The 18,287-nt window shown below is 36.6% G+C and overlaps 1 protein-coding gene across 4 annotated transcripts in view; it reads right to left on the bottom strand.

The window, feature by feature from the left end:
* Positions 1–18,287, bottom strand: part of LOC150080903 (syntaxin-binding protein 5-like) — a 795,970-nt gene that overhangs the window by 44,429 nt on the left and 733,254 nt on the right. The window lies entirely within an intron of this gene.

The following is an 18,287-nucleotide window of genomic DNA, read 5'->3' on the forward strand; positions in this document are numbered from 1 at the left end:
AATTAATTAAGAAAAATTTTGAAATATTAGAATCAAAGGTAAGAAATATAAGTAAAATATAAATGTAAGCATATATTAATCATCGTTGACCCGACAGAGAACGTAATTTAAGGATTAAAACAAGATTAAATATATAATACATACTACATTTGACCGTATCTAGGACATAATGTAATAGTCGTCAAAATAATATGTGGTGCCCCCTATGTGATGGATACGGTAAAAATAAATAATTAAATTAAATTAACGCAAAGAGAAACATGCAGATAGTAAGAAGAAAAACTAAAGGAGTAGGAAAAATAGAACCTGAACTCCACAAAGGCGAAAAATAGTGGTATAGATAAGAAATAGTTTCTCCTACGTCCTCGGATTGCCCTAATAATTTCGGAGAAATAAAAATAAAGAGTGTAGGACAGCTTAAAGGCATTACAAGATATAAGTTGTGGCTCGGGTATGCCCGGGATCGCAAACCCGTTCCTATTGTAGGACCCTGAGCTGAATTTGCATGTTATCTCAGCGTGAATTTAAGTAAATTTAAATGAAATTAACTATATGTATTAAAAAAAAAAAAAAAAAAAAAAATGATACACTGTAATTTGCAAGCCGGTGGGTACAAGTTTTCTACGCCGTAAGACACCAAGAATGCAAAGTGTATCCTATTTACATATATACGTGGCACTAAATATAACGATTTTATTGAAAATTATATTGAAACGATAGGTTCAGAAAACAAATTTTTGAAATTAATTATGCTAATTGCTTTCCTGAAGTGATATTTCAGGTAAGCGATAGGGAAATTATTATTAATCAACTTGCCGTACAACGCTGTTAAGCCTGTTGAACAATTTTTATTACTATTGCAGATATAAGCAATCCTTAAACATTGCGATAAAATTATATTAGCATGCACTGATTTTGATACATTTGATTTCCAGTTTGTAAGGCTGACTACGTTAAAATTAAATGCATCTCTTTTATTATATACGTTTACGTCTATTTTATTATTATGTAATATTTCTATATGAAGATCCAAGTAATTTGCTATAGTATCGGAACTATTAGTTTTTTCCAACACAAGCTCCCCTGGATATAATCCACTGTAATCCTGGACAAAATGTGGACAATTAAAAACACATATATCATCTACGTATCTGTATATAAGTAGGTTATCTTGAAATTCTCTTTCTGTATAATACAGATAAAGGTTTGCGATTATGCTTGATGCATAATCTGTATTATACAGATTATGCATCTGTATTATACAGAAAATTATCTGTATTATACTTGCTTATCTGTATTATACAGAAAGAGAATTTCAAGATAACCTACTTATATACAGATACGTAGATGATATATGTGTTTTTAATTGTCCACATTTTGTCCAGGATTACAGTGGATTATATCCAGGGGAGCTTGTGTTGGAAAAAACTAATAGTTCCGATACTATAGCAAATTACTTGGATCTTCATATAGAAATATTACATAATAATAAAATAGACGTAAACGTATATAATAAAAGAGATGCATTTAATTTTAACGTAGTCAGCCTTACAAACTGGAAATCAAATGTATCAAAATCAGTGCATGCTAATATAATTTTATCGCAATGTTTAAGGATTGCTTATATCTGCAATAGTAATAAAAATTGTTCAACAGGCTTAACAGCGTTGTACGGCAAGTTGATTAATAATAATTTCCCTATCGCTTACCTGAAATATCACTTCAGGAAAGCAATTAGCATAATTAATTTCAAAAATTTGTTTTCTGAACCTATCGTTTCAATATAATTTTCAATAAAATCGTTATATTTAGTGCCACGTATATATGTAAATAGGATACACTTTGCATTCTTGGTGTCTTACGGCGTAGAAAACTTGTACCCACCGGCTTGCAAATTACAGTGTATCATTTTTTTTTTTTTTTTTTTTTTTAATACATATAGTTAATTTCATTTAAATTTACTTAAATTCACGCTGAGATAACATGCAAATTCAGCTCAGGGTCCTACAATAGGAACGGGTTTGCGATCCCGGGCATACCCGAGCCACAACTTATATCTTGTAATGCCTTTAAGCTGTCCTACACTCTTTATTTTTATTTCTCCGAAATTATTAGGGCAATCCGAGGACGTAGGAGAAACTATTTCTTATCTATACCACTATTTTTCGCCTTTGTGGAGTTCAGGTTCTATTTTTCCTACTCCTTTAGTTTTTCTTCTTACTATCTGCATGTTTCTCTTTGCGTTAATTTAATTTAATTATTTATTTTTACCGTATCCATCACATAGGGGGCACCACATATTATTTTGACGACTATTACATTATGTCCTAGATACGGTCAAATGTAGTATGTATTATATATTTAATCTTGTTTTAATCCTTAAATTACGTTCTCTGTCGGGTCAACGATGATTAATATATGCTTACATTTATATTTTACTTATATTTCTTACCTTTGATTCTAATATTTCAAAATTTTTCTTAATTAATTATCTTCATTCGATTTATTTATATTCGATTTATGTTCGGCCTATACTGGTTTATATTTGGTTTAGATTTAAATTACTTAGCATATATTGATCATCACAGAAACAGAGAACTTCTTGTCGTTTTTTGCCTTCATTCTGGGTGGTTGGCCCCAGTTGAAGTCATCTAGATTGTCGGTAAAAAGCGATAATAATAATTTTTTTTTTTTTTTTTTTTTTTTTTTTTGCGTTTTCTTAAGTCCTTGATGGTATTCTTATTATTGGATTGATTTACTTTTTCTAATGATATTCTATAGACATTGTGGGTGTATTGCATGATTGCTTGCAACTGCATTAACCCATAAATATTAGTTATTGTCTTTTAACATTCTTGCTTTGCTTTATTTCTTGCTTTCCTTTTATCACTAATATAACTATTAATATATATAACTATTAATATATATATATATATATATATATATATATATATATATATATATTAGCTATACATAAATATCAACAGCCACTGATGAAGATATGAATGTTTATTATGAAAACCTCCAAGCAACTCTTGACCTGGTCCCAAAAAAGGATGTTTTGATATTCATGGATGATTTTAATGCAAAAGTAGGCAAGACAGTTCCTTCTAGTCCGTAATGTGGATGGTTTGGTCTTGGCACTAGAAATGAACGGGGAGAAAGAGTAATTGTATTTTGTCATCTGAACAGTCCTGTCACATGTACCCCCTGATTTCAGCAACACCCGGGAAGACTCTACACATGGAAATTTCCTGATCATAAAACAAGGAATCAAATTGATTACATCCTTGTTCAGCAAAGATGGCATTACAGTGTTATTACAACAAAGACACTTCCTGGTACAGATTGTGGCAGTGATCATCAGCTATTTCACATCAGTTTCAAGCTGAAGCTGATAAATATCATGAATACCGGTTTCCCTAGATGACTGGATGTAGAAAATATTCTCAATGATTATACAGGGTGTCTCAAAAATATTGGTACAAATGTTTAGGGGAGGTAGGTAACATCTAAAGGAATGTGAATCGCATAGGAACCCATAACTGGAAACGTCACCGTAGGTCGGTAGATGGCGTCGCCATATGAAGAGCATGCATCGATATACGAACTGCGAGCTGGCAGACATGCTGATGTTGTTGTTATTTGGTTTTTAGGAGCATTAGCAACGAAGGCCATATTGCTCCGGGATATGTAGTGGTCATTCCCTGACCTTTCCGCATCCTCCGTATTTGGTGGTGACGGGCTCGAACCCCGGTCTAATCAAGAAACGTGTGCTACACACGCACTGCTGCTCCTTCCCACCTGGCTACGGAGGCGCCGGCAGACATGCACCTAGTGTATGGATTAGCAGACGGCAATGGACGAGCCACTCAACAAATTTATGGAGAACGCTTCCCAGACAGACATGTACCTGACCACCGTTTGTTTGCGCGTGTGCTTCAAAATTTGTGCGATTATGGGTCATTTAGAGGTAACGGGAGTAGTGCAGGAAGACCGCATTCGACGCGAACTCCCGCATGGAAGAAAGTGTGATGAATGCCGTCCAGAATAATCCTGATACAAGCACACGTGCCGTTGCCTCTGCCTTAGGAGTGTCTCGTTGCAGTGTACAACGTGTCTGGCACAACGATTCCTTACACCCCTTTCACCTCCAAAGGGTTCAGTTATTGCTCCCCCAAGATCATCCTGCACGTGTGGCTTTTGCAGTGGTTTCTCCAAGAAAGTGTTCAAGACTTGAATTTTCCAGCCTATGTTTCGTTCACGGATGAAGCTTATTCAATCAGCACAATGCTCATGTGTGGGCTCACGACAACCCACATGGTGTGCACTCCCATGCGGCACAACATCACTTTGCAATAAATGTGTGGGCAGGTATGATCAGTGACTGCTTAGTCGGCCCACACCTGTTACCATCCCGCATGAACTCCACTAAATATTGGATCTTTCTTGAACAAGTTCTACCAGGGTTACTTGACGATGTTCCAGCAAATGTGACACGGAACATTTGGTTTCAACGTGACGGGGCGCCTGCCCATTATGGAAGGTGTGTTCGTGACCATTTGAACAGGCATTTTGGGCATTGATGGATTGGCCGTGGTGGACCCGTTGCCTGGCCCCCACGCTCACCTGATTTATCGAGCCTTGATTTATTTCTGTGGGGGCTCCTCAAATCTATCGTGTATGAATTGCCTGTGGAGACGGAAATGGATCTCGTGGCGAGACTCATCTGCACTGCTGCTACTGTCAAAGAAACTCCAGGTGTGTTCGGCCATCTTCGCCAATCCATGCTGCGTCGGTGTCACACATGCATCGCATCTCATGGTGGAAACTTCGAGTATCTCTTGTAACATCATGAAATGCATCCATCTCGTACTCCATTGTTAATATTATGTCAAATAAATGTTTGCCACTAATTACTGTCTTGGGTCATTTCTGCTTCTTGTGCCTCTGCTACTACTTTCCTGTGATGTTTCCGGTTATGGGTTCCTATGCGATTCACATTCCTTTAGATGTTACCTACCTTCCCTAAACGTTTGTACCAATATTTTTGAGACACCCTGTATAATTGAAACAAGCAATCGTTTTCAAGCTCTATTAGAACTGGATGAAGAAATGCTGCCTGAGGAAATGTGGGAAAATATAAAAAGCATTATTAAGGATTTGGCAAATAGATACATTAGAGAAAGGAAAAAGATTAGTAAGCCATGGATTACAGAAACCAATCTTAAATTTATTGAACAGAGAAAAATTGCAAAACCTCAGGGTGTACAAGGAAAGGAAGAGTATCAGAAATTGAACAAAATCATCAAGCACTGTTTAAACCAGGACAGGATTATATCAATCGAAAGTGCAAAGAAATTGAACACACAACAAACGAAACAACACTAAGAAGATTATTATTACGTCCTTAAGACAAAAGTTCTGTCCCAAACGTAATGTAATTAAGGACTCCAAGGGCGAAATTTTAACAGAGAACACAATTAAAGGAAGGTGAAAAGAATATCATGAGCAGCTCTTCATAGCACCTGCTGACACTAATGATCTGCCACTCCATTTTCAAGAGTGTGATCATGAACCAGTTCTACTGAAGGAAAAAGTCGACAAAGCCATCAGAGAACTGATGGGTGGAAATTGATGAAATCCCACTGGAATTGATTAAAGCTACAGGTGTAAATGGCACCGAGTTTTTTCATAAAATGAGTGTAAAGATACGGGAAACGGGTCAGTGGCTATCAGATCGGAAGAAATCAATTTTCATTCCCTTACCAAAAAAAGGAGATCTGAAAGTTTGTTCAAATTACAGGACTATCAACCTAATTTCTCATGCTAGCAAAATTCTTCTTAAAATCGTACTAAACAAAATTTCAAGAAAACTTGAAGAAGAAATTCCAGAAGAGCAAGCAGGTCTCATTTCTGAAACCTGCTTTCTATTCTGGGCAGAGGAACTAGAGATCAGATCAGAATTCAAAGTTCCAGTCATTTTGCATTTTATAGATTATTCAAAAGCATTTGATTGTGTTCAATATGAGAAACCACGGGAAATGATGATTAATATAGGATTCCCAATCCACATAATTCATCAGCTGATTAAGCTACTATACTAGGAACAGGAAGGAACTGTAAGAACCAACATGGGAAACACAGACTTTTTTAAAAATCGGTAAAGGTGTCAAGCAGGGCTGCATTTTGTCACCTCATCTTTTTAATCTTTATGCCGAAGATATCATATGCATGAAGTGTTGGAAGATTTAGACACTGGCATCAAAATTGGAGGACTGAAGATAAACAATCTTCGTTATGCAGATGATACTATACTAATTTGCAATTCCAAGGATCATCTGAAAGAAACTGAGGAGAGTATGTAAAGCAAGTAAGAAAAAAGGATTGTTTCTGAATGTGAGTAACTAAAATTATGGTGATTGGATCTTGGTTCCAGCAAAGTGAAGGTTAATGGGAAAGATATTGAAGAAATTGATGAATTCGGTTATTTGGATCAAGAATAAATAAAAATGGTAACTGCTCAAATGATATATAGAGAAGACAGGCAATTGCTAAAACATTTGTCACTGATCTGACGAAATTATGATCAGCAGCAATAATGCTCTCAATGATTGTAGGCCACAATACCCATTTCTTTCCCATTTGATTGTGGCAGTGACATTTAGAAGGGGATGGTGAAGCTGGATGCTTCCACTGAGCTGATCGTAACTTCAGGTTCAAAGTTTTGTTTGTTTGTTTGTTAGTTATTTGGTTTTCAGGAGCATTAGCAACTAAGGCCATATTGCTCCGGGATATGTGGTGGTCATTCCCTGACCTCTCCGCATCCTCCGTATTTGGTGATGACGGGCTTGAACCCCAGTCTAATCAAGAAGCGTGTGCTACGCGCTGCTGCTCCTTCCCACCTGGCTATGGAGGTGCCTCAGGTTCAAAGTTATGTGTCCATGTCTCATTAATGGCAACAATGAGTTTTAAAACCTCTAAACCTTGTCAGCAAACTACAAGTAACTGCATTGCAATTTTTTTTGTTTTACTTGTTCATCTGGCGCCTCCGCAGCCAGGTGGGCAGGAGCAGCAGTGCGTAGCACACGCTTCTTGATTAGGCCAGGGTTCGAGCCTGTTACCACCAAATATGGAGGATGTGGAAAGGTCAGGGAATGACCACCCCGGAGCAATATGGCCTTAGTTGCTAATGCTCCTAAAAACCAAATAACAACAACAACAACTTGTTCATCTGATAGTAAATGTGGGACCCATCAAGCAGTGACCTTCCATTTTTGTAATGCTTCAGTTTAAATTTGGTGAACAGATGATTTTGGTATTTCAGATCATTGGCTCCAGTTTACAGGCAACCCCCCATATAACACAGTACTTCTACAACACGGTTTCACTCTAACATGGTTCGAGAATTGTGGGAAACATCACATAACATGGTATTTTTGAGCTTTTAGGCTGGGAAAGCCCTGCTGTTATATTAGATGTAATTTTTCAATGTTTCCATTCCTTTTTGTGAATCCCCGCTGTTGACTTTGTAGTTGTTATCACCTACGTGATATTTTTCTAAAGCACATTTCTGAAGGTCATCACTACCATAAAACAATTTGCAGTTTCTGGTTTATTGGGCTTTTCTGTTAGTGCAATCAATTATAATTGAGTAGTAAACTCAATCTTATTGCATTTGCGATAGTTCCGATAGCTGGAATTTTGTAGGTTTTCACATTATTATGTGTTTCCCCTTCCACGAAATATTCAATCATATAAAAAACATAAATAAATTTTTGGAAACTTATTACTCCGTATCTCACTTTCACATATTGTGTTTGTTGCAACTTGTGCTTGCCGTGTTCTTTGTTATTGATTGCTTATCATTTTTACTGTTTTAAATTTTACAACCAGAAAAAAAAAAAAAAAAAATCAGAGCAGAAATATCAATTATGCTATGTACGTAAGTGTAAATTTGACAATAGGGAGCTATTAAATGATCTATTATTCCTATATTCTTTATCTTATGATAATAGAATTAGGAATAATAGAGCATTTAACCCCCCTCCCCCCGCCAGTAAGGAAAACATCATTAAAATTAAATTTGATGTAAAAAAGCTTAACTGCATATAGGGCAATATTCTCTTCATTCCTTAAATTGGACCAAAGCTTTTCGAAACTACATGTTCACAGGAATAAGAGCAAACCAAAAAAAAGTTAACCAGAAAAATTTGTCTTATGTAGTACCTTTTTATTCTTTATGCATGCACATAAATGACCAATCATTGTAGTAGGAATGGTCTACGAATATTATTTTAATTTATACATAACTTCTTCTCGAGGGTTTCCGCAATAACCAATTTATAGTAGTTATGTTGGATATTTATTATTTTTGCTTCATTAAAACCGAATACATGTTGTTCAATGATTGCATGAAACAACAGTTCCAATGCATTTGATCGACCCGCCTGAACTGAAGCTTCGTGTTGTTTTGCTCAACTCTAAACCACCCCCATGGTAGAACCTACATAAACAGCATCACAGTTTTTACATGCGATGCTGTATACGCGATCATGTTGCAATTGAAAGATGTTATAACAGTTAAAACCTTAGCATGGAAAAAAAAATAAATAAAAACCGGGAAACACATAACGTATGTAAATTTGACATGGACAAAAATAATAATCAAATATGCAAAGGTACTGACGTGAAAATTATAGCCAAACCTATGAATAAATTACAGGTGGTGCCTCGCAATTCGGCGTACCGCAATTCGACGTTCCACTATTCAACAGTCGGATTTTGCAGGCCGGTGAAAATGCTACATGATATTGCACAATAGAATTCTTTGCTGGACTACGTAACTGCGTTTAACGTTACTAAATAGCACTAAATAATGACGGCTGCTTCATACATTTTAACCAATGGTATTAAAGAGCGGGAGTAACATTTAACCAATGATAGATAAAGCGGGAATAGATCCCTCAATCGTTCAGCTACGTTAGCCGCCCTCAAAGATTCAGTTCTTCCTCAGTTATGAGACAACATTAGTTAATAATCATAGTCTGAGTTCACGTTTGCTCGAGTTGTTTGTGCTAATTTATAATTCTGCATTTCTCATAAAGTAAAAAATTTTGTGCTTTGACAGTTATTTATTTTTTGAGTGAAATTTGATAATGGGTCCAAAGAGAAGTGAACAGCAGAATAATTCAGGAAAGAAACACACTTGGTTGAGCATAGAAAATAAGAAAGAAATTATAGAAAAAGTGCAGAAAGGTAGAACAATTACAGATGTAGCTCAAGAGTATGGCGTCCCTAGGTCAACCGTGGCAACAAAGAGACAAGATTATAGGTGCTAGGGTGTTCGCTGGAGCAATGAAAATTTCTGACAGAAACAGATCTTTAATCAATGAAGAAATGGAAAAGCTGCTTCTTACTTGGATTAGAGAAAGACAGATGAAAGGAGATCTAGTAACTCAGGCAATGATCTGTGAGAAGGCTAGGTTAATTTTTGAAGAATTGCAGAAGAAAATTCCAGGACGTATTTCAGATCAAACTGATGAATTCAAGGCAAGTCGTGGGTGGTTTCACAGATTGAAAGGTAGAACAGGTATCCATAGTGTTCTCAGACATGGGGAAGCAGCTAGTGCAGATAAAAAGGCTGCAGAAGAGTTTGTGAAAAAATTTGAAGATTTAATCATGAAGGAAGGCTACTTGCTGCAGCAAATTTTTAACGGGGATGAAACTGGGTTATTTTGGAAGTGCTTACCAAATCGAACATAACATCATGCAAGAAGAAGTGATGCTCCCAGGACATAAGCCTATGAAAGATAGGCTTACCTTGTTATTGGCAGCAAATGCAAGCGGAGACTTTAAAGTAAAGCCACTTCTTGTTTACCACTCTAAAAATCCTCACTGCTTTGGGAAGAAAATCATCAAGTCCAAACTGCCAGTGATGTGGAGATCCAATGCAAAAGCCTGGGTAGACCAGAAAGTCTTCAAAGATTGGATTTTTGAGGAGTTTGCCATGAGCGTAAAAAAATTCCTCATTGACAACAATTTACCTTTGAAAGCACTGCTGATTCTTGACAATGCTAGTGCCCACCCCCAAGACTTGGCAAACATTCTTGAAATTGACTTTGATTTCATCAAAGTCCAGTTTTTGCCTCCAAACACCACATCACTGATCCAACCCATGGATCAAGAAGTAACTGCCTGTTTTAAAAAACTTTACACCAAGGCTTTGTTTTCACACCTTTTTGACATGACTCATTCATCTGATAAGACACTGAAGGAGTTCTGGAAGACTGAGTTCAATATTCTTCACGCCATTTCCTTTATTAAAACTGCCTGGGAGGGAGTGACACAGAGGATCCTTCATGCATCATGGATGAAACTCGCTCCTTCCTTTTTTCGGGATGACAACAATGCAGTCCAAGCCGCTGAAGAATCAGAAGCAACTGCAAGCCATGCGAGAAATCATTTCGACGGAAGAGAAACTCGACATAGGAGAAGTTGATGAGGCTGATGTGGAAGAGCTTGTGGAGGATCACGATGACGAACCAACTGTGGAAGAACTCAAAACACTCAGCGAACAGGAAGCAAAAGAGAGAGAAAAGGAAATTTCACTTGAAGAAGAAGAAGACAGGGAAAAAGGGCCAATGCCAACAGCTGCCATTAAAGAAATTTTATTCCATTGGGAGAAGGTGCAGTCTGCTTGTTTAAAATGGCACCGCAACACTGCTGTTGTAACTAGAATGACAGGCTTGTTTAACAACACTACTATGCATCACTTCAAGGCTATCTTGAAAAAGAGGGCCGCCCTTGATCAATTCCTCATCCCCATTCAAGCCAAGAGGAGAAGAGAAAGGGTAGAACAAGATAAATAAAACATCCTTCCAACATTTAAGGCTCAATGAAATGTATGTACTCATTATGTATTTTGTAATTTCGTTTGTTATATGGTAGAATATAGTAAAGTCAATAATACTGTATATTTCTCACCGACAACGAATTAATCAATTTTCCATAAACTTATATGGAAAATATTGACCTGCAATTCGACAAATTCGCAATTCGACTCTAATTCAGCGACGGATTATAGTCGAATTGCGAGGCACCACTGTATATACATTTTTTAGAAATCGACCTTTAAACACAATCTTTCAATTACAACATGATCTCGTATACAGCATAACATGTAAAAACTGCGATGTGGTTTAGGTAGGTCCTACCATGGGGGTGGTTCAGAGTTGAGCAAAACAACACGAAGCTTCAGTTCGGGAGGGTGGATCAGATGCATCAGAACTGTTGTTTCATGCAATCATTGAACAACATGTATTCGGTTTTAATGAAGCAAAAATAATATACAGGCATACCTCGGTTAACGTTACCTCTGATAACGAAGCCTCGATATAACGAAGTCCGCAATTTCAAGCCCCATTTAACATAAAAAAATATTCCATTTTTGTTTAATCACCTGAAATCTAAACAAACTGAAGAAATTACGGAAACCTTTGGGGCTTCTCGTGGTTGGTTCGAGAAATTTAAAAAACGGGTCAGGATTCATAGTGTAAAATTAACAGGAGAAGCTGCAAGTGCAGATGTTGAAGCTGCAAATAAGTTTCCAGAAAAACTAAAGGAAATAATTAAACGTGAAAATTTTCCACCAAATTTGGTGTTCAATGTTGACGAAAGCGGTTTGTTCTGGAAACGGCTACCAACAAAAAGCTTCATTTCTATTGAAGAAAAATCAGCTGCTTAGTTCAAAGCAGCCAAAGACCGTTTAACGTTACTCTTTGGATCAAATGCCTCTGGCGATTATAAATAAAATTGCTATTAGTTTACCATTCAGAAAATCCGAGGGCGTTAAAAGGTAACATAAAAATGAATTTACCTGTATAATATGGAAAGCAAATAGAAAAGCGTGGGTTACCAAGGAGTTATTTACTGATTGGTTTGTTAACCACTTTTGTCCTGGAGTAAAACAGTATTGTCAAAAAAACAACTTTGAAGAAAAAGCTCTTTTGTTGTTAGACAATGCTCCGGGACATCCTACTGATCTTAACACGTTGGACACATGCATTCCTGTCAACGTTGTGTTTCTTTCAGCAAACACAACTTCCCTGATTCAACCATTGGATCAGGGAGTAATAGCATCATTTAAAGCTTATTATCTGCGTCGAACTTTAAGCAATTTAACTGAACTAGAGGATAAAGAGGAAATGACAGTTAAAACTTTTTGGAAAAACTACACCATTAAAAACGCAATAGAAAGCATTGATAGTTCTTGGAAAGAAGTCACTAAGAAATGCTTAAATGGAGTTTGGCGCAAAATATGGCCAGAAGTTGTACTAGAAGAAGAAAATAACATCCAAGAATTAGAAATGAAGTTATCCAGATGGCTCAATCAAATAGGTTTCGAAAATGTCGATGAAGAGGATGTTAGAAATTTATTGTATGCAGAAGATGATGGTTTTTCAGTGGAAGATTTAGAAAGCCTTGTTAGCAACGAAGACAAAGATAATGAAGGCGAAGTTAAAGAAGTACCTGCCGAAAAAGTGTTAACAACCAAAGATTTAAAAAGGTGCTTAAATGATATTGAAAACGTTTTAAATTTTTTTAGTGAAAATGATCCTGACTTAGGAAGAAGTGTTATAGTTAAGCGATCAGTGTTAAATGCAATAACTCTGTATAGGCAATTGTTAAATGAAAGAGAAAAAAAGCATAAACAATCAACTTTAACCTCATATTTTAAAATGTGATTTCACTTTGTATGTAAGTTGACTGTTTATTTAATAAAACTTTTCTTTGTTCGAAAAAAAGCTTTTCATTTTCTTTACGTAGGAACGTATCCCTATTCTGGCCATAGTATTTTTACCTCTGAAAACGAAGTTTCGCTTAATGAAGTAATTTCGTGGAACGCATCCTATTCGTTAATCGAGGTATGCCTGTATATCCAACAACTACTATACATTATTTATTATGGAAACCCTCGAGATGAAGTTATGTATAAATTCAAATAATATTTGTAGACCATTCCTACTATCCAATGATTGGTCATTTATGCACATGCGTGAAGAACAAAAAAGTACTACATAAGACAAATTTTTCTGGTTAACTTTTTTTTTGGCTTGCCCTTATTCCTGTGAACCTGTTTCAAAAAGCCTTAGTCCATCTTAAGGAATGAAGAGAATATTGCTCTATATGCAGTTAAATGTTTTTTACATCAAATTTAATTTTAATCTTAAATTTAATTTTAATGATGTTGGACGTAATGTTTTCCTTACTGGCAGGGATCACCCCCCCCCCCGGTGATGGTTGGAGCTCTGGGTTGAGTTGGGTGTCCAATATTGATACCATGGGGTTGTCCCATTGCTGTTCTGACAATGGGGAAGATATTTAATTAATCTTATAATTATATCGTTGTTACAAATGAATTCCTAACACGTTGGACTAGGAGAGTTGGTTGAAAGAAGCCATCCTATAGCAAAAAATAAAGGTAATCCCTGTAGCATCTCGTAAGTGTAAATTTATTTTTATTTTGCTAACTGGAAAGAAAATATTCTTCCGATTTTCACATATTTAACTTTGTTAATTGGTACAGTAATAAAGTTAAATTTGTGCTTTATATTGCACCTGTGGATAATATTCCTCCTATTTTCGCTTATTAGAAATGCCCATCATAACATGATTTGATTACAGTTTGTTTGTTTGTTTTAAGAATTCTTGGCGCAAGAGCTACTGCGGCTAAAATGCGCCTGTAAAATTTTATTTTATATAATGGTTTTGTTTTAATTCGTATATTGCTGCTAATGATTTCCAAGAGTAACAGAGAATGACTATAGCTTGCTTTAGAAATAATATTTAGTCTTATATTTGATTGTAGTAATTTATTTTCTTAAGGAACTGAAAAACATCTGCTATATTTTTCCTATCTTCCAGTATGGTTTTGAGAGTGAGGGAGGGAGTGATGTTTGTTTAGCTCTTTGAAGGAGTTTCGGCGTTCATCTGCAAAAGCTGGACAAGTAATCAGTACATGTTCTACTGTTTGTTGTATGTGACAGATAGGGCATAGAGGGGGATCCTCTCCTCGCAAAAGATAAGAGTGACTGAAATACGTGTGTCCTATCCTTAACCTAGCAAGTATCACTTCATCGCGTCTATTTTTCTGAATGCTGGATTTCCATGGTTGGAGTAATCTTTTAATCTGATGCAATTTGTTAGTGGTAAGTACTTGCCATTGCTGCTGCCAGTGATGTATCCCACTGTGATCAATAACTTGTTTATAGTCTGAGAAAGGGATATATTCTGATGCAGAAGTATTGTTGTTAGCTTCTTTGGCAGCTCTGTCTGCTTGTTCGTTTCCATGTATTCCGACATGGCTTGGGATCCAGCAAAATCTAATGTTACGTTGTTGTTCAAGGAGTCTTGATATTTTGTATTGAATCTGCTGTTGTAGAGGATGTTTGTTAGAACTGATATTTTGTATTGCCATCATGGAACTACGGGAGTCAGTAAAAATTATGCTGTTTTGAAAACTGGAATGGTCGATTTCGTCTAGTGCTAACATAATGGCTTGCAGTTCTGCGGTATAAATGCTACAGTCTTTTGGAAGTTTTTGGGCCAATGTGATGTCAGAAAAGTAAACTGCCGCTCCCACATGAGAATCAGTTTTGGATCCATCTGTATATAGAAAGCTATGATCTGAAAATTGTGCCTTATAAGCAGCATGCAGCTGTTGATGATTTATATGAGAAAGGATTTGTTTGCTCGAAATGTGGAAGGAGGAGTCACATAAAGGTTGTCTGATTGTCCATGGTGGAGTAGACTGCTTCGGTAGCGGATTTATGTTATCTAGGTTAAGCTCTCTACTGAGAAGAAGGGTTTTTAATCTCACATTCGCAGGTTTATTGATTCTTTGTTGTTGCTGATAATGTTGTTCCCATTCAGAAGCAAAAAGAGTTTTCTGTAGAGGGTGGTCTGGTAAGGATTTTATTTTAGCTGCATAAGAGAGTAATTGATTTTGTCTTCTGATTTGCAGAGGAGGTTCTTGAGCTTCGGCGTACAGACTCTGCACAGGTGAGGTGCGGAAAGCTCCAAGGGCTAAACGTAGTGCGCAGTGATGTACCAGGTCGAGCCATCTCAGAGCACTAGGTCTTGCCGAGTCATAGACTGGGGCACCATAGTCTAGCTTAGACCGAATGAGAAGGCGATATAAGCGTAGTAGGATTGTCCTGTCTGCTCCCCAGGATATAGCGGATAGGACCTTCAAGATGTTCATTTTCTTCAAACAGTGGACTCGTATGTGACTGATATGCTCTAGGAAAGTCAGTTTTTTGTCAAAAACTAATCCTAAGAAACGGACACTATTTTCAACTGGGATGATCTGTTCTTTCAGCCTAAGTTCTGGGTCAGGATGGAGATTCCTTTTTCTGCAGAAATGTATGCATGCAGTCTTTTGTACCGATATTCTATATCCATTTCTTTCTGTCCATTTTATGACTCTGTTAATGGCTACTTGCAATTGCCGTTCTATTGTTCTCATATGCTGCGCTTGATAAGAAATGCTGAAATCATCAGCATAAACTGTTGTAAAGATATTGTTTGGGATTTGTTCTATTATTGTGCTGAAGTGGACTGCAAAAAGTGTTGCACTAAGTACAGATCCTTGAGGGACCCCTTCTTCTTGATAAAATACATTGGAAAGTGTATTGTTCATTCGAACTTGGAAGGTCCGATTCTTAAGGAAATTGTATATGTAGAGGGGTAGATGTCCTCTAAGGCCAAGTTGATGTAATCTTTTAAGTATACCGTATCGCCACGTGGTATCATATGCCTTTTGGATATCAAAATTAACCATGACTTGGTGTTGTTTCCTGAGAAAAGCATTTCTTACTTGATTTTCCAGTTGTATAAGTACATCCAAGGTACAGCGATTTTTTCTAAAGCCAAATTGTTCTGGATTGAGAAGATTATTATTTTCTAGGTGCCATGTTAGTCTATTGTTGACTATTTTCTCTAAGATCTTGCCTAAGCAGCTGGTCAAAGCTATGGGACGGTAGTTCTGTGGGTCTGAGAGATCTTTTCCCTGTTTTGGGAAAGCTAGTATTATTGAGTGGTGCCATTTGTTTGGGAAGGAATTTTCAAGGTATATTTTGTTGTATAGATCTAACAGGGCTAATTGGGACTGTTCATCTAATTGTTGTACCATTGCATAATGGATTTCATCAGGACCGACTGCGCTGTGTTTCACCTGTAGCAGAGTTTGTTTTAGTTCTGCTGCCGTGAGTGGCAAGTTGTATTGTTCACACTGATTGGTTGAAAAGTTTAATTTTATTTTTTCGGCCTCTTTCTTGTACGTTTTAAAAGCTGTGGGGTATGTACAATTAGCAGATGTATTTGAAAAATTTTCAGCAAGCACGTTGACTATATCTAAGGTGTTTGTAACCAACTGTCCCTTCCAATTTAGCAATGGAGAGTGGTTTAATTGAGAATTGTTGGTCATCCTTCTGATCTTTTTCCAGATAAGTGTAGTTGGTGTGGAAATAGTTATAGTGGATGCAAATTTCATCCAAGCAGCTTTTTTGCTTATTTTTTGCACTTTCCTGACCTTGGCTCTGGTTCTCTTGAATTGTATCAGATTTTCTGTTGTTGGATTTTTGCGAAAAAGGTTCCAGGCTCTATTTCTTTCTTTTTTAGCTTCCTGGCACTCTTTGTTCCACCATGGTTTTGGATATATTCTGATGTTAGAAGATGTTTTAGGTATTGTCTTTTCCGCAGCTTGAAGCATACTATCAGTAACATAGGCTACTGATGTTTGTACTGATTCTCTTTTAATAATGTTGCGGTCTAGCTTGGCTAGTATCCTGAATGTTTCCCAATCTGCATCATATATTTTCCATCTGGGGTGCCTACTGGCTTGGCATGGCGTTTTTTCCATGATTTTCAAAATAATGGGGTAGTGGTCACTGCTCAATGGAGTCTCGTGCACGCTCCATTTAGTCATAGGGAACAGTGTTGGGGAACAGATTGATAAGTCTATTGCAGAACTGCTTTTTGATGGAAGGTGGAAATATGTGTGTGTGCCGTCATTTAAAATCATTAGGTTGTTCTCGACAATTAATTTTTCTATTTGCTTACCCTTCTGGTCTATTTTGTGATCGCCCCATAGTGGGTGATGTCCATTTAGGTCACCTAAGATGCAGAATGGAGGTGGTAGTTGAGTGATCAGCTCTTCGAAATCCTTAAATCGGAATTCTTGATTAGGGGGTAGATATACTGAGGCTATTTGATTACAGTGAACCAATCGTAAAGTGGGGGGTCCACTGTATTTTGTTGTGAGATCTCTGGGTTAGGTTTTGTGCTATTGAACTTGTGCTTGTTTGAGACCATAAAAAATTGTGATTTCGAATCATGCAGTTCGTGACTTTTAAGGTTTTTTGTAAGGTTATTTTGGTTTTTATTTGATCGTTTATAAATTTTTCCGGGTATGTATTACTAAACTTTGTTCTTAAGAACCATATTTGAATAATTTCTTTGTTGTGAATTAAATTCCAGCCCTCAATTATGTCTAAGGAAAGCAAAAAAAGCACTGCTCAAAAGAAACTTTATTTCTTCAGAATCAAAGATACAAATTTTTGGATTGTCTTAAAAAAGGAGAAAAGGTATCATACATTATAAAAAGTTTAAATTAAATAAAGCAACAATTCGGACCATAAAGAAAAATGAACAGAAGATTAGAACTGCTGCTGCTACAGGATCTTTGATTTCCGCATTTCCGCAAAGCTCGTCCCCGAGCACCAATAATTGAGAAAAAAAGTGCTCAGTATTTGGATTGACAATAGCAGTAAAAAACAAATCCCATTAGACAGAAATGTAATTAAACAAAAGGTGCTAAAAATTTATAATCATTTAAAAGAAAATGGAGAATCTTCTGTTAACCTGGAGTTTGTTGCTATTAAAGGCTGGTTTGAGCAATTTAAAAACCGTTTCTTGTTACATAACAAGAATTCAAGGGGAATGTGCATCAGCTGATAATGAAGCTGCCAAGAAGTATGCAGAGGAATTTCAAAAAATTACTGAAGAGTGCAGATACACATCACATCAAGTTTTCAATGCCGATGAGACTGGTCTTTGGTGGAAAAAAAAAAGACCGAGAAAACTGTACCAGGTTTTAAGGCATCAAAAGATTGCATAACATTACTTATGTGCAAGAGATTACATGGATCCTCTAATCCTCGTGTAATGAAAGATGTAAATAAAAATGCATTACCGGTATATTGGAAAGCAAATAAAAAAGCTTG

The sequence above is a fragment of the Mastigoproctus giganteus genome, chromosome 9, assembly GCF_048544385.1.
Source record: "Mastigoproctus giganteus isolate SK-2022 chromosome 9, ASM4854438v1, whole genome shotgun sequence".
Classification (NCBI taxonomy): Eukaryota; Metazoa; Arthropoda; class Arachnida; order Uropygi; family Thelyphonidae; genus Mastigoproctus; species Mastigoproctus giganteus.